General features: G+C 38.2%; 1 pseudogene; it reads right to left on the bottom strand.

Annotated features, from left to right (window-relative positions):
- Window positions 1-6: 6 nt before the first annotated feature.
- LOC121662340 overlaps window positions 7-23,348 on the bottom strand; it is a 23,450-nt pseudogene continuing 108 nt past the window's right edge.

Below are 23,348 nucleotides of genomic sequence, written 5' to 3'. Positions count from 1 at the left end.
TCCCAGAGGAAACTGTAAGCACCCCTTAGCAAGGACGTCCCTTCCGGGACTATGCTTGCTAACCTATGACAGATTCCCATGTAGCTAGGAATTAAAGATGTAGTAGGGGAAATTGACACTCCAAGGTAATGAAAACACTTCTTCTGCTCTGTGCTGCTGTAGATTAAAAACAGTTATAAAACAATCTGCCATTAGAGCTATAAAGGAAAATAGTCCTTTCTTCTAAATAATTAATACATAGAGCTTTGTTGGACCTTCGAATAGTCCTACATTAGGGCACAATTGTACAAGTCAGAGAGACAACTTGAGATTATTACCAAATTTAAAATATGCTTTAAAAAAATATCATGAAAGTTTCTGACCACAGATTATGACTTACTGCCTTTTCTTTTCCTATTTATGATGTTTTAGAGGTCAAAGTAGCAGACACAAAGCCAAATGTTTTATGGCCACCATGTATGTGACCTCACCTTACTCAGTAGGGAGTGAACTCCAGAACAATTGCCAATTTTTGGTGTGTTCCATTAGTCTTCACTTAGCAACCAGAAATAGTGCTCAGTGAGGGAAGGAAAGTGAATTTTGTCATAACTTCTACATTTAGAATAAGTTGTTTGTCTACTACTAACTTGCATTTCATTTCACTGTGGTTTTTTAAGATGGAAGAAGTTGAGGGAGGAAACTTCAACCCTAAGGAAAGGAAGTTGCTTTAGAACAACTTCTCTCCCCCCCTGCGAATAAGCAATTCTAAGGCTTTGGTGTCTTTGGAAACACAAACCAAAGGGAAGACTTCAAATTCTTACCTCAGTCAGGGTGGCATGCACAGCTTTCATATGATCAATGAGCAACTCTTTGTCTCTATTAGAAAAGAAAAGAAAAAAAAACAAGAACAATGGAGTAACTTTATAGAACTGAAGTGCTACCAATGTAGTGAAGCCTCAGAAGCCTCATTGTTTCATCTGGGGTGCCAAAGAACTGATGCCTTGAGAGGCCACCTACAAAAAGAGACTAGACAGGAGTAAGGGAACAAAGGTAGCTATTTATTTGAAAAGCCTTCAAAAGTATACCCTACAGAGCCAGAGGCTATTCTCAAAATGGACCCCAAGCTGGACGACAGGTCACAAGCTCTTCACACTTTCATAGGTTTGGTTCATTTGTATATCAGGGTTAATTCTCCAATTAAAGCTTTCGTTTAATGATGTAATTTCCCCTCAGCTTGCCCCCCTCTCAAGGGCTTTTGGTTTATACTTTTTGGGCCTAGGACGGTCTGGATGTCCTTGAAGACAAAGTCTGAAGAGGCTATGTTATGTCTACCTAGCATGAGAGAGCAGAAATTAACAGGTTACAAGAAACTTCAGACTTACACACTAAGCAGTACAGGATTTGAAAAATATAAAAGTTAAAACCTAAGGCATCAGTAGAAATTAATCTTCTGCTACTTTATGATTGTCATGTCTTAGAAAATAACTGTTGGTAACTCAAACTGTTAGGATTTTCTGTCTCTCTTTCAGATCTCCAATGCAAACCCTAAAAATAGTTCATGTACCACTGTTTGGTGCATTTCCATATTAGAGATGCTTCTGTTGAGGAGAAGCAATTAAAACAGATGTAACTACAGGCCTATCAATGAACAACTATCATGGCTTGGAGATAGAGGGCATAAAAAGACTAGCAGGATGGTGCTATCTTGTATTGGAAAACACTGACAGATTCTGTTTATTTCACCTACTTCACTTTTATGTTCCAACGGCAGAAAAAAACCCCCATTTCTTGTGAAGAGTTGCTAGAACAATGAAGGGAAGACAAGATTTCTTTGTTAATGTTCAACTGCTATATACAGAGAGAAAAAGCCACTTCACATTAAAATAACCTTTTTTGGATATATGTATGGCCAGAAGGAATGATCTTTACTAAAGCGTCCAAAATAGATTGGGGCAGGGTGAAAAGGGCAAGCTTTCTAGAACAAACCTTCTGTAGGTCACACCTGCTTTGATCTAATCATACCAAATAACTTTTGTCATTTTAATTAGATTGTTAAACATTTCATTGAGGACTATACGAATTGCATTATTTCCCTGGTGCATAAAACCCTTAAAGCTCCTCAGATGTTGTTCTTCAGAGGTTGAATGATTCCAGGCATAATAAGAAATTTTAATTAAATAAAATTTTTTTAGATCCTAGCCATGGACCAACAATATTCATAAAACATACTTCACAGTATGATAAGTATTAGAAAACAAAGTCTGCAAGGATTTAATTTTTTATCTGATCATATAACTGTAAGAATAGGTTAGTAGTAAGCTCCTTCAAATTAAGGGGGCTCCTTTTGACTACCAATCTTTTCAAGACTGGTGCCTAAGCCTTTCCTTCCACGCCAGGTTATTGTGTAAATAGCGTGGGGTTAGTGTCTAAATCCAAAACTCTCTGAGATCAGCTGTAAGATCTATCCTGTCCCTCAGGAAAGGCTAGGTCCTGGGTTTCAGTTCTTTTGGCAGCTAAGACCTGTCACCTAGCTGATACTCCTGTATTTACTATCAATAAATTGTATCTGTCTATAAAAAGATGGTGTGGAAACACAGAGAACAATCAATCATTTCTTAAATAAGCAGAACCTTAAGGATCTGCCAAAGAGATGTTGTCAGAGCAGTAAGACAGCACAGGCATTTTGTTTGCCCGTTATTTCAGCACCCAGAATTTGGAGCACTATTATGGGATAACTGCAGAAAATTCATCACCTAGTATCTTGAACTAACACTTTTCTCTTTAGAAGACTATCCCTGGATTTCAAAAAAAGAGGCAGATATACTTTTGTCTTCTAGCCTTACACTGGCCAGATCTAAAACCCTACCCATGGAAGTAGGCATTGAAATTTTTACCCATTTTAAGTGACGTCCCCCAGGCCCCAGTGCTCACTTTGCTGTCTTGTGGAGGTCACGTTCTGCCTCCTGGAGAGACTCCAGCAGCCGCTGCCGGTCCTGCACCACGTCTTTAAGGAGTCTCTTCTGGTGATTCAGAAGTCTGTCTCTTCTCCTCATCTCCTCCGATGCCTCAGAGAGGCTCTGCCAGCAGACAGAGAGCAGAGTTACTCGTCAGCCCAAATAAACTTTATTTTATACCACTGGCTACTGACCAGTGTGAAAGACAAATTGACTGTGAAGTAGATTTGGGCCACTGCATACTAAGGTTTTATGAATTTCGTAGCAAAAGCATTACTGACTCAGAACACCCCCAGTTTTTATTATGTTTGCTATGTACAAGGGTGTTTTAGAAAACAAAATTATTGTAGGCAAAAAAACCCACAAACCTCACTGAAGATTTTCTTAAATTTTTAAAACAAAAATATCTATAGCTAAAAAAAAAAAAATCTTTGAAGTGTTTTCCGAGTAGCCTAAAATTCCAGCAGACTGAGCAGTACGTGTGTATTTACTCCCATGATTTTATTAGCACAAGGACTGCACTCTTTGGCTTCTTTAACAAAAGGTAAAATTCTGGTGACTATTTCAGAATAATCTTACCTTTAGAGACACATTGAAGTCTTGGCTTCTATCTGTGTCTGCAGTGGCGTGCACTTCTAGTCTATTACTTAACTCCTGAAGCCATCACTCGTGTTCTTGTAAAAGTAGTTTTGCCTCATGCTCACGCTGCAAAGCATTATCTAATTCCTCGTGTATATTGTCTTGGGTGATTATTCTCTGGAAAGATAAATAAGTTGTGTCTGATCCTGTAACTATATTCACTGGTTTCCCTAACTGACTTTCTGAGTTCCACTTGCAAACATACCAAATTCTAAAACAAACGCATGCTCAGGATTAGTATTGAGGCCTTTTAACATGAAGACAGATCACTGAACAACAGAATGGCAGACCTGTTAATTACTGTATTTTTTATAAAGAACATTCATGTAAAGTCTTGCCATTCATTATTCTATTCAAATTAGCACCCTAGGATGCAAAACTTCAGTATTTAGAAGGAAAAATATGCAGATCAATGTCCAAAATTTTAGTGGATAGCTTATTATCCCTTGAAAACACCTTTGTGGACTCTTTTTCTCCTCCAAAAACTGCTCCAGAAAGAAGAAATAATTCTTCAAGAAAAGTCATCACCTGCATTTGAACTGCAATCTAAATTGTGACAATTTTCATCTAACTGTCCCAAAACTCTAAGGGAATAAAACCTGTTGAGAACAAAACTGAAGATGATTACATGTTTTTGAGTTAAAAAAAAAAAAATCCATTTTACCACCTAGGAACAGGGAGGATGATGGGCGGGACATCATCTAGCAGATAATCTCTGCTTGGAAGTGTTTGGATTGGGACACACTGACAGGTTCTACCAACTAGGCTTCAGATTAGGGAATCCACAGTGCTTCAGTAAATCAATCAGCAACAGCAAAAGACTCGGGGGAATTTGGTGCATTTGTGCTAACGAGAATGTAGGAAAAGGCTTTTTTTCCCTGCCATAAAGTTACTTCTTCAGGGAAACAGACCCACAACAATTTGTATTTTATTTATCACAACATTCATCAATATCCATGCAGAGTTCAAATTGCTGTATTTATGTTTCATGAACTTCTCATGAACATTCTTGTTGAATACCCTCATTCCAGCTGACTTTATTCGGTTGAAGTGAGATCTTCTTTTTGGATACATAAATCACATCAACATTTCCAACAAATGGAGAACCTGGATTGCTGAAGAACAAACTGTAATTTATACAGGATACCTCCTTCTACAAATCAAAAGGAAACTCCTGTGGAAAAGGGGTATTTCTAAATACAACTGACTTCTAGTTTAGTTACATTTACAAGGTAAGTTTACTGGAAAATTCTGTTAATAATTTTATGCTTGTTTTTCAGAAGAACACAAATCAAAAATTGCATAGAAAGCAGAATCTCTTTTAAGGAAGAGAGTCTCCAAATCAAATATACTTACACGCTGAAGTGCATTTAGTTGCTCCTGCAGTTTGTGGGCTTTGTCAGCATCCTCTTGCATCTCACTGAAAGTCCATTTGAATTCTGCAAGCTGCACATTCAGTGAGCGGCACTCCACCTCCACTGTACGAAGCCTTCGTGAAAATTCAAATACGTCTTGCTGCAAGATTGCTACGTTTCTCTGTCAGCAAACGAACAAATTCATGTGATAGAAAATCTGCTATTTTAGCAATAAAATAAATCATATTTGAGACCCAAGAAAATTCAGACAAAACTATCATTTTTTCCTCCCTCTCTGAAAGACGTACGCAAGGGCAAAAGTTTGAACCTACCAAGGGTTACTGCAAATTCTGTTTGCAAGGAAGTACTATTTTCACCTGAAGTCTACAATAAATGACAGGGTTATGAGAGAAAGAGTTTATCCTTTCATTTTGGTTAAAGGCAAGAAGGTTATCTTTACTGAAAGAAAGGATGGTAAACACAAGAAAATAGAAAAGAATAATAAAAAACAACCCTAACATTTACATCAAGCCAAAAGAAAATTTGTTCTTATAACCTAATACAGTTCTGATAGAACTTGAAAAAATATTTTACTTGGGTAGACTAAACCTCTTCCAAAAATTCTTTGTCAATAAAAGACCTCTTCACACCCTAATGTATGAGAATCAACTTCTGAGTGTCCATATAGTGGTATTTCATTGTCAAGGACTCATAACCAGCCTGAAACTAAATAAATGGTGCTATCAAGACAGCTTCACTGTTACTGTAAGCCTTCTGTTTCCATGAAGGAGAACTGTAAATCTGCTTACTGTAGTGGGCAGTCTGTCATACAATCCAACTTCCAGGGCCTGGGCATTTACTCTGTGGAGTCCACAAGCCAGCCTCTGTATCAGGGGGTCCCTCTCCAGGTAAGCGGTGCACCTGCAAGGGTTCACTTGAGCTGCCTCCATCACTATGCTCCGATTGCCCATCAGTTTTGCAAAGGAGTTCCTGGCTGCACTGATAAGTGAGTCTCCAGAAAGCCAGGACTCTGGATCTTTAAGAGACAACAACAAAAAGGAAAGATCAAGCAGGTTATTAGTTCCAGTGTCTTGTAATATGCGATTCTTTTTCAATTATACAGGATGGAACCTGTAAATATTCTGAAGCATAGAACACCGAATCTGAAACACAGTTCAAACTTTGCTCTGTAAGGATATGAACTCAAGTTATTGAAAACAGCATGATCAAAAAAGAAAGTGCCTGGAACCGAACCTAAACACATTTGATTCATTGGCAACTTTTATACAGATTCTGTGATTAGCCTTCTGGAAAATGCATCACCTCGTCTCTGTCCTGCTATTTCCCTTTATTCATATAAATTATCCCTCCTCTAATATCCTTTTTTCTGTGACAGAAAAGTTTGGACACTACAACTACAGGTTAACAAAGAACCAAGGGTGGCAGCAATGCAGATGAACCAAGGGAACCTATACCAGTTCTCACTGCAAATAAACTCCAGACACACTCTCCAGCCTTCTGCTTCCATGGCTCTATATACCAAAAGGATAAAATATCTTATCAGCCATTAAAGAAAATGAATCTGTTCCAACAGAAGGGATATGATCGTTCAGAGACTGTAGAAGAGGGTTATTACTTTCCCCTGCCATAACGTTACTCCTTCAGGGAAACAGCCCCACTAAAATTTGGATTGACTAGCTCAGGATATCATCTCTAGTCAAAGATGTCTATCATAATATTCAGAAATATCTATTCAGAGATATGATCCAGAATAGTTTAGATAAAATTGTAAAAATGGAAACTATGTGATCACCCTGATTTATTTTTTTATTTTTAATATATTTCTGCTACAACAATACACTGTTAAAATTACCTGGCTTGTTGAGAACATCCTGCAGTTGAGACAGAGCTGATTATTGCAGTATAGAGGTTGGAGCTAGTCAACCAGTCAAGTGCTTCAATACAGTAACCTCCTTCCTCTTCAAAACCTGTGGAACACAATTGCAGCTAGCAGGATAACTGAACCACTAAGATATGGCACACTGCTATCTCCAGCTCTTTCAGGAATTCACCAAAAATAAGCACAGAAGCCACAAATTAATCAGGACAGTTTAGACTGCATTAAACATCCTTCCAGAACTACTGGGGGAAAAAAAAGTAGATGAATCTTCTAATTTGCGAAACATTTTTGATACCGTTTATTCTTCTAGGGGGAAGCATAAACTGATCTGGCAGCAGAAAGGGACAAGTAGACATAATCTCTAAAGTAAATTATAATAATATATGTGCTAATATTTTACCTGAATCAGAAAGCAATTTTTTGTGGCTTTTAGTAGGAAATAAATATTAAAAATTATTAATAAGAGGAAATACCTTTTTTAAAAAAAGTTGATGGTTAATTGTTTGGGAACATTGCCAGATATTACCACAAAGAAGATGCAGTAGCACCTAGTTCTGAAATCCATATTGCAAACCTCAAGGCTATCAGATACTGAGAGTTCATGTGTGTATTTGCAATTTTACTTGCAACGTTTAACAGACTAGGCATTTCCTCTTAAGAGTGAAATACATTTGTCAAGAAACATAAAAACAAAAATCCATAAATTTTATTTGTCAAAATGTCACTAAATATCTCTTTATGCCTGAGTAATACCAATTAATAATGATAATGCTCTTTGTTATTCACTGACCATGTAATTAAGAACAATTCACTTACATGACACATTACGCCTGCCTCTGGATTCCCCTACACAAACTCGAATTCCAGTGCTTCCTCTTGAGCCATCTGTCCAGATGAAAAGGGAGGAAGAATGCTGGGCTAGAAGTCTAAGCCTGTTAGAGGCCAGAACTGCAATCACGGCTCTTCAGAACACATAAACGAGGACTTTGGCTCTTCTCTGCCTCAGCCTTGCTTCATCTTGATGGTTCTCCACACTGGTTGGGAGAGCACAAAGGAGGCTCCCGATCTTCTGGTTCACTAAGCCATGGAGGTTCACCTGGTCCTGGAGAAGGTCCCTTTTGGAAGACATCACACACAGTTGCCCATAGAGAGGACACAGGGCCCCTGACAGCAGCGCACAGGCTGCCAGCAGAGATGAACACTCCTTCCGAGCCTTTGCTAACATATTTCTCACAGAAGCATTCTCATGGACCAGTTTCTCCCAGATTTGCTCAAGGCTATAGAGTTTTTGCCTGTTTTTCTGTGCTGTTTGTTCACATCCCTGTGACAGAAAGAGAAACAAACCAAACAAAAATGGAAGAAATATTAACTAGATGGTTTTTACCTAGACAACAGCTAGAAGAAAATGGTCACTCTTCCCATTCAAATGATGCATTAAAGGAGCAAAAATTGTTAGCAATGATGGTGATGAAAGCATCTCTTCTAGTGAACAGTTACAGAATCAGATGTATGAAACCAAATGAACAGGATGAGGAAAATCTGCATGATCATCAACTGCAAATGGACTCCTGATTTCTGACAACAATCCACCAATATGGTGATAGCTCACAGAAGGTCCAACACCACCTGTGTGCCCACAATACAGTTTTATGATTTGATGTAACAATACTAATTACATCCTCCAATTTCAGAAAGAATGTTGCTCTACCAAGCAGAAAGTCAGTGTAAACTAGAGGAAAAAAAGGAAGGAGGCTGAAACAAACATGAAACTAGATAGAATAAATACATTTTTCAGTGTGCAAAGACTTCTAGTCCTGAAATCCGCATCAAATACAACAGCATTATTCTGAGGAAGTAAGTTGCAGTAAGTCACAAGTAAGAAGGCCCATCTATTTCCTTTATTCACAACACTTCTAGTTGAAACAGGTGTGAAGGAATGTGATGCTAAAGACAGTGAATGGTGGTTGTGGAATAACAGGGAACATTTTGGATTGCAAATAACTCATCTGACAAGCAGTGACACCTTTACACTTTTAAACCCCTTTTCACCGTAGTATCAGTAAAACAGAGTCGCTTAACGCTGTTGAAATCTACCACTGTTCTTAAGGTTGGTACATATATTAATAGTAACTGAATTTATTTGCAGGTGATACCACATTACTGTTACTCTATACAATCTCTGCAAATCATGATGCTCAAAAAATACCTGCTGCTCCCAGTAATTCTTAAAACAAGCAAATTCAATCTTACAGCTTTAACGTTCTCAGGAAAAAAAATACTACCAACTGTAGACCAAATCAGGCTTCTGAATTTGGGCTGTAGACCAAATTCTCTTCAGAACTCTTTAAAAAAGTAATTTATTTCTTATTTGAAGTGATGTTAACATTAGCACAGTGCTGGGTTGCTTTGTTGTATTTTTTTCTTTACTTTAAAAAAATATTATAATTCCCAAATGACCTTCACCTGCTAAGGGGCTTAAACTACTAAAATAATCCATTACATGTTTACAAGAAAAGAAAAAATTACAAATTCACAGCACCATACCTGTGCTCTTGCACGAGCTTCTGCGAGGAGATTTGAGTACTGCTGTTCAAGATACTGCTTTTCTTTCTGCCATCAGTGTTCCTGTGCTTTTAACTGTTCAGACATTTTCTCAAAAGTACCCTCCTGATTCTGCTGAGGATCGTTCATAGTGGTAGTCTTGTGCTTACAGATATATTCTAGGTGAGCTATCTGTGTGACAAGAATTTGAGAAGAAATTATTATTTACCTTTTCACTTTAAGTTAAGCACAGACTATTCCAGCATAAAATCTACATAGTCATTTCTTCAATATGTTTATTAAAACTAAGTAAAACCCCTTCATCACAGATCAATTACTTGTATCTCAAAACAAAACTTAAATATATCTTGAAATAAAGTATTTTGTTTGGTCACGGTATAAGGCCATCCTTATACCTCCTTGCAGATGTTTGTCACCTTCTTTCTAGGAAACCTGAACCTGAACACTTTTTTTTTTTTTAATTGTATTAAATTTTAGTAAATTCGCAAATTAGCAATCCAAGTACACCAGTCTTTTGTAAGTTTGTAATGATTGCAAACAAGAATTTACAAACAGCCTTTAATTTTTTTGTTCATTTGTTGGGGGCTTTTTTTGTTGTTGAAAAGCCAAGGCATTCCAAATTATTAGTAAGTTTTGAAACCGTTTCAGGGAACTTTAGCATAGAGAATCTTTTCCTTACAAGTAGCTCGTAAGTTCACGATGTGTTTTCAACAAGCGTGAAGGGATTCACTCTTGTGGTTTAACACTGCACCTCCCATGCAAACTACATGGAGGAATGAATCGAGCCAACAATCATCTCCAAATGCACACACCTACACTTTGTTACTAGAAAGTATCTGCAAGATACTTCCAGATGGATCACTCAGAAACGTACAGCTCCTCCTTCACCCAAATATTGACATGTTTTATGATAGGTATTTCCTACTGTGTTTCTGAATACAAAAGCCATAATCCAAAAGTTACAATTAAACAGAAAACCCCCACACTGACATTCTTTCAAATAGTACATCTGAATCATAAACTCAGAATTTAAAGATGGTATTCCTGGAGCAAGTGTGTTTTGCCTCTGGATTATTGTAAAATAAAGACTTGCTTTATGACTGCAAATGGCTACATTCTGTGAATTTCCTCATCACTACAATGAATTTATTTTCTTTTAATTAGTACCCTGTGGCTGATATCGGATTGTCCTATCTGAATGTCCTGCACAGAAAAGGGCACTGAGAGACTTGATACGCACTCCAGTCACATCTAAATGCCCACGGCAACAGCATCAAACTGAGCAGTGGACAAGCCATAATTAATAGTATTCATTTGTTAACATCCAAGTCCTTTTGGAGGGATGAACATCAGGCCCTTTTTAACGTGAACAAGCGTCTCTGAGCTCAGCAGAGGCCGCTGGTGCCTGGGGACATTACCCTCTCGTTAGCCTTGTGGAAGTTCGCGATCAGGGCTTCAATATTCTCACACAGAAGTGTGCAAAACTCTGTCACAGATAACTCATCCAGGGGACGGTCTGGCTGTCTGGCCAGCGCACAGCTGTGTGCCATACTCCAGTATAAGTCAAGGAGGATGGGCAGCTGCTCCTGGAACACAAAGAAACATCAGTTGTTGTATCTGGGCAATGTTAAAATCAAAAGAGATGCATCATACGTGTAGTAGTAGGTGCCACGTGCAGCAGAAAACAAACCCTCGAAGCTCATTCTCAGAGCTTTACAAGCTTCCTCAATTCATTTCTAATAATGTCAGTCATAATATTGCATAATATTACAGCAGAACAAGAAAACAGATTTCACAAAATGTATCTCATTAGACACAGTATGTAAATAAAGCATGGAAACAAATCCCAGTCCTGCAGGGGCCACAACCACGACCTGACACAGATAAAAATTTCCACGCTCTTAGTGGATGCAATTCATTCACCCATGTTAATACTTCCAGGTGCATTCAAACTGTGCCCACTTCCAACACCTGTGCAGCGCACAGAAAATTGTCCAGTTGGCTTGGCAGCACAACAAACTCTCAACTCTTTAAAAAATTTGTTTTGCATGGATTGTATAGATATTATTTTTTTTACTTTTCAGTAACAATAACAATAATTTTGAGTACACCATGAAATACTGTTTCCATTACCAGAACAGATCTTGATCATGAATGGGATTTTGTCCTGAATTTTTGTCACGTATAACATATATTTTACTAAGGAATACAAATCAAAAGGGAAAACTCTTACCACAGCAACAGCTAGCAAGCACTTAAGGTTTCTAGCAGAACATTTTCAGCTTGTAATTGTGTTTTGTAGTTATAAATAACAATCATTACTGCCTGTAGTTAGGGCAGACAGTTGCTCTTATCTCTTTGTATTCCTTTTGTGCCTGATGAAATTATTTTTTCAGGCTAACTAGGCCAGCAAATGTCTTTTAATACATCAATGCTTACATAGAAGAAGCTGTTATTCTCCCAGAAAGAAAAAACAAGATTATGATTTCATTTTTTTTCATTTTATTAACTACAGATCTGCCTGGGCCATGGATAACACTAAGACAAAGTGTGGAATAACTCCATCAACTGAACAAAGGCACCTACAAATCTGATGACCCTCTGACGCAGGTCTCTGCTCCTGTCAGCAGGGAACAGACCATATTTACCTTCCATACTCAGAGCTCTGAGAGAGAAAGAGGAGAAATTTCCAAGCCAGCACCAAAAAGAAGTTTATATTGCTAAGAGTAGAAGTAGAGCAAATGTTACCACACAATGAAAGGAGAGATTTTCTAGATATACTAAGATCTTTCCTTTGTCCCTGCTGCTATGCAAAAAGATGGCAAAATTGTTACTCAAGGTGTAGTTGGATAAAGACAGTAGAAAGGTCGAAAGTGGTCATGTAAGAGGAGAAATATTTCAAAAAATAATCCAGTGAAATACATCCAATGTGCCAAATCCACAGCAAAACAAGCAAACAAACAAACAAAACAACAAAAAATTCCCTCTTCTTTGCCACCTTCAAACAAGCAAATTTCAAGCAATTTTTACAGTCAAATATTTGCACTAAAACAAAAAGGTTGTATGAAATAGAAATAAATGTTTCTACAACGGTAGCTAATAAAACTCGACAAAATTTTGGGTAGAAAGAACATTCTTCACAAGAAATCATATTCCATACCTACAAAATGCCTTTTTGATTAGGAATGCAAGTACAACTTACCCGTACTTTTAAAATAACTGTTTCCTGCAAACAATCCTTCAGTTAAACAGACAGGTATCTCTTAAAAACATTTTCAAATTAGCTTCTCCAAAGTGTTGGTTACATTTATTCACATTTTAAATTTTAAAAAAAGGTAACATAATAACAAACAAGGTAAGAGAATGGCAGAGTTCTTCCGCAGCACAGCACTGCAAACCCTCAGCACTTCAAATATTTTGACAGTATGTTTAAGAAAACCTAAACAACGCATGCCACTGGCTTTTTTCCTTACCAGTGGGCCTTCCTGCAGGCTGAAGCTGGTTCTGGCACCCACCAATCTTCCAGAGGTGTCTCCAATATTCTTCTTTTCATCTGTCCCCTCTCTCCCTTGCATATGCTGTCCTTGTAAACTGGAAAGTTTCCTCAATAAGACATTTTAAACAAAATTACTTTTGTCAAATGCACTATGTTCTTTTAAGGGATAATCAATGAATAGGGCTTCTGAAGCTGCTTGCCTTTTTTTGTTAAATGAAGAAATGTATATTCCTCCTAAGAAAGACTTTTCAAGTGCTTATGTTCTGTTACCAAGCCTCGTGTCATGAAATTCAATTGGTGATTTGGATATGGCCTCAAAATTACATACAAAAACCAGGATTAATCATATTTTAATTAATACAATAGCTCTCTTCAGAGAGACTGGGTCACATCTTGCATCATCAACCCTGATTTCCAGTACAGTTCTTGCTCCTAAGGTCTCCACATGCCTGACTCTGTTCTAGCATCACTTCTAAAGCAGACCACCCAGAATTTTAATCAGTTCTTGTACTGTATCAGTCAGGAAAACGGGTATATCAAGAGCCTGGCGTGACTAAACAGGCACTGGATGAGAAAACTACACGGCCAAACAACAGTGTAAAGGAGACAGAAGAATCCAAAGAAGAATTTTAAAAGATTGCCAGAGTATTTAGGCATGGTATCAGGAAAGCCTGATTTTAAGCTCACTTAAAATTGATGTTTGCAAAGGATGACAAAGGTTTTTGCAATATAGCTCAGGTTCTAGTATCTTACTAAAAACACCTCCATAACCATGAATATTCAATGAGTCGCTCAAGCCACAAACTTCCTTTCTTGGAGGAAAACCAGTTTCTTCTGATCTCCACTACTCCTTGTGTAAGTCAGCAAGAATACCTGTGTGTACAGACCCATACAGTCGTAGACTGATTGAGAGGTCACCCAAGTTCTGTTACCACAGACACAGCAGACTGTGCTGGGCAGGAAACGTATCCCAGGTGATTTCATCTGCTCTCACACATTTCAATATTTTTTACCAATTAAAGCTTTCTATAACCATTCAAAAGTTGAAAACAAAGATTACCCACTATAAATGATACACAACTTCTTGACAGGAGTCTTAGAGATTCATCTAGCTCCCTGAAGTGGGAAACAGTGTTTCCATAATAATATAAGCGTATTTAGAAAACCCGTCTTTTCTACACCTGCCAGATATGTTTTCTCACACTCACCCCAACCACTACTGGAGGCTGGACCCTATCCAAACTATGATTTTCAAAATTTTTGCTTCCACAAATAATCTGTAACAGGCCAGTTATTATCTGTACCTATCCAAAATACCTGTGGTTACTGATATGGACCTGTTACTAAAGGACTGCCAGGTTCTGAACCTTTCGTTTGGTGCGTTGCACTGGACTTTCTGCTGACTGAAAACTGTAGGGAATGTAAACTATGAGTTGTACTTAAGCAGCCTACTGCCATTTTACAATGGCTTTAAAAGGAAACTTACACAGTGTTTTTCTCTCCCTTGTGCATTTTCTGACTTCTCTGGAATCTTTCCTGGTATTTGCTAGCACTGAAAGAGCTTCTGTGCTGCCACCTTTCTCTGCATTCAAAGCATCTTCAAGTTCTTGAATTCTTAACTACCAAGTGATAAGAAAGCAGTTAAAGGAAGTTAGGAAAGACTCTCAAGGTCTTTAATGCAGACACTGTCCTGTTCTGCTTTTTACGGGTGAATATATTCTATTAATTCCATATAGAATTAGAAAGCGTTGAACACATCTAAAAATGTAGTAATACATAGAGTTCAAAGCAGAGAGAAATAGATATGCTGACCAAAAGCACATTTTGTTGTCCTTTCATTGTGTTTGGATTTTCCTGTTTTCAATTATTTAGATTACTGAGAATTTCCAGGGGAATTCTATTTTTTAAGTAGACTCGTGAAAGGGTGAGATTAACAGTAAAAGCTACACTTGCACTCAGAACAAAGCTCATATGGAGCTTGTTCATGTACATAAACAAGGAAGAAAACCTTACCAGTTCTTCACTCATAAAAGAGAAATCTCTAACTTCAAGGAATGTTACCCTCCCAGTTCCTTTGTATGTTGTAAAAGTAGAGAGGGAATCAAGAAAACTAAATCATCACTGCTAGTTTAATCATCACTTCAGAAATCTAAGTGTCTGTACTCAGAGCAGGTCATAAGAAACTAACTGACTGAAGAAGTGGCAATGCTTACTTATGTTCCTCAGAACACAAGAAAAAAAGATGAAATTCCTCTTTGTTTTCTCACTTCGTTTTTCAAAAATCCAATGTGAAGGGTTTGTTAGTCAGCACGAGATCACTCAGCAATCATCACACAGGTTTTTCACACTTGTTTTTCAAAAGAAACCCCAACTGCTTTATGGGATCAAACCCTGTGTGATACAGTTCAATACTACAAGAATTTAATATTCAAGTACACATATTACATTTTATTACATATTCAAACTTCACTGGTAACTGCAGATGTCATAACTTTGAAGCTGAAATGTACTCTGACTAATTACATTGGAAACTGCAGTCTCAGGATGCATTCAATCTCTCACTCTCACACCTAGAGAAGTTGGATGTATGCGCTGTATCTCCAAAATTGTCTAAGCGCTCATTCCAAAGATACAGCACAGGACATTTTAACAGTCTAACTATTGTGAAACATTTTCCTTCCCCTCACTGTTTCAATGCTACTTTGAATTCTCAAACATAAGAATGTGATATTTCATGTTAATATTTATTCTAATAACTTGGAAGTTACCTTAAAAATATATACTTTTCTGTTACCTTTTACCATTTTGAAACTCATTGCAAAAACTCTACTCGGTGTTTTCACTTAAGCAAGGAAGTCTTAGCATTTTGGAAGATTGTACTTTGCAAGTTCATCTTCTGTTTTACTGTAAACTTCTACCAAATATTTAATAAAAAGTTACCTGCATGATTTCTGTAGTGTATTTACACTGCAAATGTGCTACTCGTGCTGCTTCAGTGTTTTCCTCCAGCTTCTTTGTTTTCACTGTAGCTGCCTAAAAGTACATTTTGAAAATATTTAAGTCCAGAAAGATGGTTAACACCACACAAAGACAACTTTATGTGCTCAGTTTATTAGGGCTCCATAAACCAGCCTGTGGTATCTGAACTACTTGCACCTTGGAACTGCAAAAACTCGTACCAATAAATAAATAAAAATAAATAATATTAATAAATAAATAAAAAATTACATATCCAGAATACTAAAATAACATTTTCTGTTTAGTTAAAGAAATTGATGCAGGATTATGTTCTTGCTGCATTTTTTATTGTCACAGATACCTATCTCCAGATAAAGACCTGGACAAGGAATTTCATCTGAAAAAATGCTTTTAGCAAAAGCAGTAACTACAGAACTGCTATAATAGAAATTCGCATGCAATTTTAACTACACTGTTTACTATGAACAATATCTTTTCACTTTGACTGACGACTGAATTGAAATGAACAATACACCCCTGTTGGGGTTTTAGTTTAGTTTTAGTTTTTTCCTGTTAAAGGAATTTTCTCCCATATGCATGTTGCTAGGAGACAAATAGCTGTACTTAAGAAAGACAAAAAGGGGGATGGGGCGGGCCTGGCTACTCCTTTGTTTACACCTGGGTGTGGGGTCAGTTCGCTCTCAGCGTCTGGAGAGAGAAGCTGCAGAGAAAGGAGCTGCTGTTTCTTTTTTTTTCGGCCGTTTTTCTTTCTGCTGGAAACAACGCCGGGACCCCAAAAGCCGCTTTCCCTGCCCTGCTGGAAACCGGGCTGTGGCTGCCCTGCCCCGCTGCTGCTTCGAGCTTTCGCTACGCTGTAGCCCTGCTCACCCTGCCTGCCTGGGCCTCCGTGGGGTTCCCCGTTTGGATACATCTCGTCTGCCACCCGGGGTTTGTGTTTGTGCCTGCCGTTCCAGCCTGCCGTTCCAGCCTGCTGTTCCTGAGAGTCCGGGATCGGCTGCCCAGCGGTTTGTGAAGCCTTTGTCCCATCCCTTCCCGGGATCCCAGGGCACCGGTGCCGCGTGCTCCCCGAGCTCGCTCCGGAGCGCCCCCTGCAGCCGCGGGGGAACCATCGCACCTGCCCTGCTCACCGGGAGCCGCCAGCGCCCCTGCCGGCTGCGAGCGGAACTGCACCCGAGGGGAAAGGGCCCGACAGCCGAGAAGGCTGGCACTGGGTTTGTGATTGTTCGCTGTTACTGCCATAGTTGTTGTTGTTTTGTTTGACTGGTTATATACATATATATATAGAGTAAAGAACTGTTATTCCTATTTCCCACATCTTTGCCTAAAGGCCCTTGATTTCAAAATATAATAACTCAGAGGGAAAGGGGTCATATCTGCCACTTCAGGAGGCTTCTGCCTTCCTTAGCAGACACCTGTCTTTCAAAACCAAGACAACCCCAAAATGACTCCTGCCTTCAAGTGATGCAACAATGGTCAAGAAAAATTCGTTACTACTAAAAGCCATTTAAGACAGACACACTTAAGGTTAAATAGATAGAAGTGAAGTCATTGATTTTGGACAAGTAAAGCAAAGTAGCAAGTATGTGAGACTGAATCTTGACTCTAAGCACTTCAGTGAGGGTAACAGTAATAGAAAAATAAATACATAAATAAATAAAAATTTTAAAAGCTGTTGGCAATAAATTCAAACTCTGTATAATCTCATACATTCACAAAAGAAAAGAACTGAGACACAGAGATCCATGGAAAGCCTATTAAAGAGAAAGTCAGCAACAGCACAGAGTTTACCAAACCTGCTCTGCAATATCAGCCAAAAGACTCCTCCCACAAGATTTATCTGCTTAACATAGTTAATTAAAAGAAATATATCCAAATCCTGCACAAATACTCCCCCTATACCTCCATATTGCTAAGAGTATTTTCCCAGTGGCATAAAACTTTTCCCATCTGCTGTTCAAACACCAGTCTCAAGTCGGGCTCACAGCATTCACCTGTGAATCCACCTGTCCTGAGAAACAGACGCTCTACATTTTGTTACTCAAACACAAGGCACTCATAGCCTAAATCGGAGGTTCCATCCCTCAAAAATGAAACTGCTCAAGGTGCCAGTGCTTGCTGAGACTCCCAGCAGCCGGCAGAAAGCTTTACCTCCAGTTCCCTCATGAGCCTCTCCTGCTGTTTAGCTTTGAAATCCAGATAGTTGGCCTGGAGCCTCAGCATCTCACTGCAGCCGTTGTGCTCTATCTCCATATCTCTCAATATCCTGCGCATGTTTTTCAGGGCAGCATTCGTTTCCTAAAGATACCTAGGTAAATTAATAAATAAATACATCAAGAGGTACTTTTTCTAAGATAAAGTATTGCAGTAGATCGTTCAACAGAGGAGTGGAGACTGCGTCGGTAGAGGCTGTTAAAATCCTAACATCTAAGATGCCAGCACATGTCAACAGAAGTGTTTACCCAACAGCAAACATGCTTTTCATTCACCACCAAGTAATCTGTGTTGGCCCAAAAATCACTGTGAGCATGACCTTCTGACTAAAATCAGAGCCAGATCTCCCCTGGAAATCTTTCCCTAAAAGAATACAGCCCTTCCAATCTATTCTCTCTCCCAGCTCAGTGGCAATGATAGAAACAGGGTGCATTTGGTGAAATGATGCATAGGGACAAAAGTTCTATTTTGTTTTGATTTTAATTGCTAAAACTTCAAATCAGATGTTTTCAGAAATAGTTACTCCCACAGACTAAATACTTTTAATTTCGGCTTTTCTGACAAGGATTTTCTTCCATCTAGAAACTGAATTACTTGAAAAATTATGACATATGAAGTTCTCAGTAGAATAAAATAGCTAAGCTGGTCCCCACTTCCATTTCTGCATACAGAAATTGAACTATGCTACAGATTGGGAGAATTACTGACATTACTGGACTCTGCAGCTCTATGGAGTCACTGCTACAAAATCCCCAAAGCCCATATGAATTTGGACTAAATTTGGACTAAATTTAAGCTAATCCTCTATCTTTGCATGTACACCAAGACAGGTCTCTTCCCTTCAGAATGCGAATAAATAAATAAATAAATACATTTAAAAATTGAAACAAAGTCAACCATTTCTACAGAAATATATACCTGGAAAGATATAGAAATATTTATTTCTTCAAGTTACTCTTCCAGATACTAACAAAGTGGACTGGAAAATGTGACATAAGTAACAGATCATTTGCTGTAAAATACTACATAAAGACTTTAAAACATTTTATACTGGAAATGTAATTAACATTAGCAAACTAAAATTGTCAACGAATACATCAAGCTCATTAAACAAATCAACATGAGTCGTAGGATTTCAGAATTTTGAAGTTTCTGAACTTTTCAGAAGTGGTTTAGTATTGTTTAATATCATCCCAGTAGTCACTTGCATATATTTGCTCATGAAAAACACGGCTGGTCTTTTTTTTTCTTTTTTTTTAAACCATGTGTAAACGACACAATCCCACAAGTATTCTAAGGAAAGAATCGTGAAGGGATATGATCTCCTGCCTAACCACGAGGTGATGCTATTGCCCTTCCTATGGAACTCCCAACACCTCTCATCCTGGACCAGGATACACCCAACAGAGCTCACCACAAACCTGTTGCAAAAGCAGAGAGGGTGGCTTTTCCTGCGTGTCCCAGGGACACATTTCAATACTCCAAGGTGATGCCACCCCTATGCCTACATCAGCATTTTCACAGCCAAGTTCAGAACTGTGGTTCATGAAGTGCATTTTTTCCCCGACAGGATTCACCCATGTGCTCAGAATCCCACTTCTCTGCATGTATTAAGACCACAATTAAATCTCCCTGGCTTTCATTTTATAACTCAGAATAAATAAAGAAGATTTAAATCAGGCCTGTAAATACACAACACAAAAGACTGCAACACATTCAAAGTCATAATTTATAAACCCAGATATTTCTGATATTTATCTGACAAGTTTAAGTAAGTTCTCAAGCAACAACTAATGCAGTCAAGTTCAGATTTAACATTCCTTATTTCCTGTAATTTTGTAACTATACATAACGTAACTGTAGGGTGATAGGCAGGGGAACAGCTACAAAAGCAAACTGGGAAAATGGAACATTTTTTACTAATGAAGGCAGGTTAGGGTTTGGCACCTAGTAGTGAATCACATTGTCCTTTCAAAGAGTTTTGAAAGTTCTGAAAGACTTCTGACAGACTTCTGAAATCAGAGACTTCAAGATTCTGGAATCCTACAGCTCACACTGACTTGTTTAATGAGCTTGATGTACTCATGGCAATCTTAGTCTGTTCATGTTAATTAGATTTCCAACAATTTTGTAGCTTTAATACATTGACCAACAGAAAACCTTCCTTTACAACTGCTGGCAGAGAACACTGACAGGGAACTGATAGAGAACACAACGTCCTGAGCCATCCACTGCTCCTTTTCTCCTTTCCTGAGGACAAACATCATTTGACAGGGCATAGCATACTTTTTCAACACTGTTCGTTTGGTGCAGTATTAAACACTCTGAAGGAAGCTTCTACAAACCACTGTACACAACAGAAGGCAAGGCCCTTCCAGAGCCTCCTCAAAATAACTCAGCCACTTACTGTTAGCCAGAACTCAGAGCTTACCCTGCTGCACGTGGGAACTTTGAAAAGAAAACTGTATCTAAAAGTAGCCTTCTTCACAGCCTATATCCAGCCCTACCCTTATAAGAATCAGCTTTGACTGAAAATTTACTTGTGTTTCTGCTTGTTTTGAGAAGGACCTTAGGTCCTGTCCATGAACTCCTTTGTTTTTCACTAACACTAGGTACTGATAACTTGGTTTGGGTGTTTACCATGACAAATAGCCACAACACATTCCATCAAAGCCCAAAACCAGCATGACACACTAAGTGTAACTTTAAAAAGCTATAATCTTCAGAACTGTTCTGCAGTATTTAGCTATTTGGGGGATTTTTTCCCTCTAAACAAGAAAAACCCCAACCCACCACACACTTTGCACCAAAAAAACTTCCAGCCAGCATCTCATGGAATTTTCCATCTATTAGTACATCATACCTGATAGGCCTTTTCTGTTTCAGATTTTTCTCTGATGAGGAATTCCATTCCAGCACAGTATAGTCTTCAAATATTATCCCTTTCCCTTGAAAGTCTTTGTTGCTCCTCTTCCCATTCCCACTGAGCACTTTTAAACAGTTTCTCAGTCTCAGCTGCTTTCTGTTTATGTTTGTCATTCAGTACTATTGTTTACCAAAAAAAAAAAAAGAAGAGAAAGAGAAAAAGATAAATAGCACTGCAAATAAGCATGTTCAGAAAAAAAAAGTATAAGGAACATAAGTTCTTCTGTGGATTGTGATACACTGTGAAACATTAACACTTCCAGTTGCAGTACATAGAAACAATCATATTTTGTGTTCCTATAGCATCTTTCACACAAGGACATAGAAATGCTTTGGAGATTTTTACAAATTAAAGGTCTTCTCCTCTTGGAAAGGAATAAGAACTCAAGTCAACTGCTTTAAGTGAGGCTTCTATAGCATGGGGAATTTAATAGCACTGTTCTGTAACACTTGCCTGGCTTATTTCCAAATATCCATTTGATACATTAGTCTCTCTCAGTTCATTTCGAGTTCAATTTAAGTAACGGTGAAGACAGACGCCTGCCACATGCAAAGGACTCTAGGAAAACCTAAGGCATATTGGGCTAGTGAGCAAAGGCTTGGCTTTTCTGGGGAAATTTACTACTGCTCAAGAGATTTAAATCTTCAGCCCAGCAAATGCCTCAAGATAGGGAAATACTGCATATACTTTTCTCTGTGAAAGTTTAAATGCCAAGGAAGACTTCCTTTCCTATGAGCAGTTTTACTAAGAACTTTGCTTCATTTCACAAACTGGCTTTTGGATCAAAATCTTTTGTATTAGCTTTTTATGTTACTGAGTACAACTACCTATGTTGGCATTTTTGTCATCAGCACTTTCTAATAGATTTTTACTTCAAATTCATCCCGTTCTTCTGAAATTCCTTCTTAGCTGGAGAAGGATGAAACAAACAGAAAAGACACGTTGGGAAAACACAGAGAATTAGTGGACAAAACAGTGGGGAAGACCTGTCAGACGTCAGGAAGTGAAGCCTCAATAAGAACGGCAGAAAAACAGTTTGGAGAAAATACTAAAGACAGGGCACAAGAGAGGTTCTCTGTCCAAGGAGCTAAGTTGGGATCATATCAAAGCACCACACAAGGTGAGCAAGGCTCCAAGAGACCAGGAAAAAGAAGCAGTAAGTTACAAACTGCAAAAGAAATGAGAAGCAACACCAGGATGATTTGGCTTCCTTGACCTTTGTCACAATAAAAACAAAAACAGAAAAAAACCCCAATGAACAAACAAAAAACAGTTTGAGAAATATCAACTAACCATAAGATTTTTATCATTTGTGTGTTGTCCAGATGAGTGAAAGTGCAGCTTTTCTTATTATCTTTAAAAAATATCTGGCACTATAAGTGCACTTGCAAGTTTCAGTGTCTCCTTCCATCCTTGTAAGGTTACAAACTCCAGGAGGAGTGCTCCAGTCTTCTCAGTGAACATCAAAGGTTCACAAATACATCTCCTGTACGAAGTTTAAAGGGTATTATACTAACTTAGGTAACAAAAAATGCATGTCCCTGGCTTTTAAGTACAAGAAACTCTCTCTGTTTGAGAAGGATTAAGAAAAATCTGAGTTTCTGAATGTGAAACTAGTAGGGGAAAAAAAGGCTAGCTAAAACCCTTCCTTTCCACATACTAGTGTCATAGCACATGTTATTTGTATAAAAAGAAAAACAAAGGTGACATGAAGAAGCCAAACATGAGCAATGAAAAGCTAGAAACATTTGAAAAGATGAAAGAAAAAAGAAAAAAGCAGTATGATGAAACTCCTGGGGGGAAAAAAAAGTCATCGGAAATAGCGTAAACAAACAGGACTAGATCTATTTTTTTCCCCCTGAAATGTAAAAGGAAGAACTTCTGGACACACTGATAAGCAGGATGTGGAGAGGGACGCCTCAATTACAACTCTGTACACACTGAGGGAAGGAATAACAGAAGGTAAGGAGCAAGAGACAAAAAGGGGTTGATAATCTTAGCAGGTTATGTTTAATTCACATGAGACAGCAAGGGTTTTGTAAACTCTTGTAAGCTTACAACAGCAGATGAGGAAGACACGGGAAAGAGAAGAGAATTCCAAAAAACACAGTAACTGGTATTAAGTCTCTGCTTGTTTTAATGACTTGGGACTGATGTAGCCTCGGGTCCACAATTTTTTTTTTTTTTATAATTACCTTGAAGTTCCACAAGTTTGGTTTTTAGCTCACATAGCTCGTCCTCTGCAGAATACATTTGTATACAAGCCGCTTTTTTAGTGACTGATATTTCTCTTTGCAGAGTGTGCTAGTTTGAAAACAAACCAGTGGGAGGCACCAAGTCAGAATAA

This window comes from Corvus kubaryi, unplaced genomic scaffold (genome assembly GCF_017639235.1).
Source record: "Corvus kubaryi isolate FWS band 111438036 unplaced genomic scaffold, C.kubaryi_AGA036_p1.0 37249, whole genome shotgun sequence".
Classification (NCBI taxonomy): Eukaryota; Metazoa; Chordata; class Aves; order Passeriformes; family Corvidae; genus Corvus; species Corvus kubaryi.
Note: the sequence above shows the minus strand (reverse complement) of the source record. Positions and strands in the feature narration are given on the sequence as shown.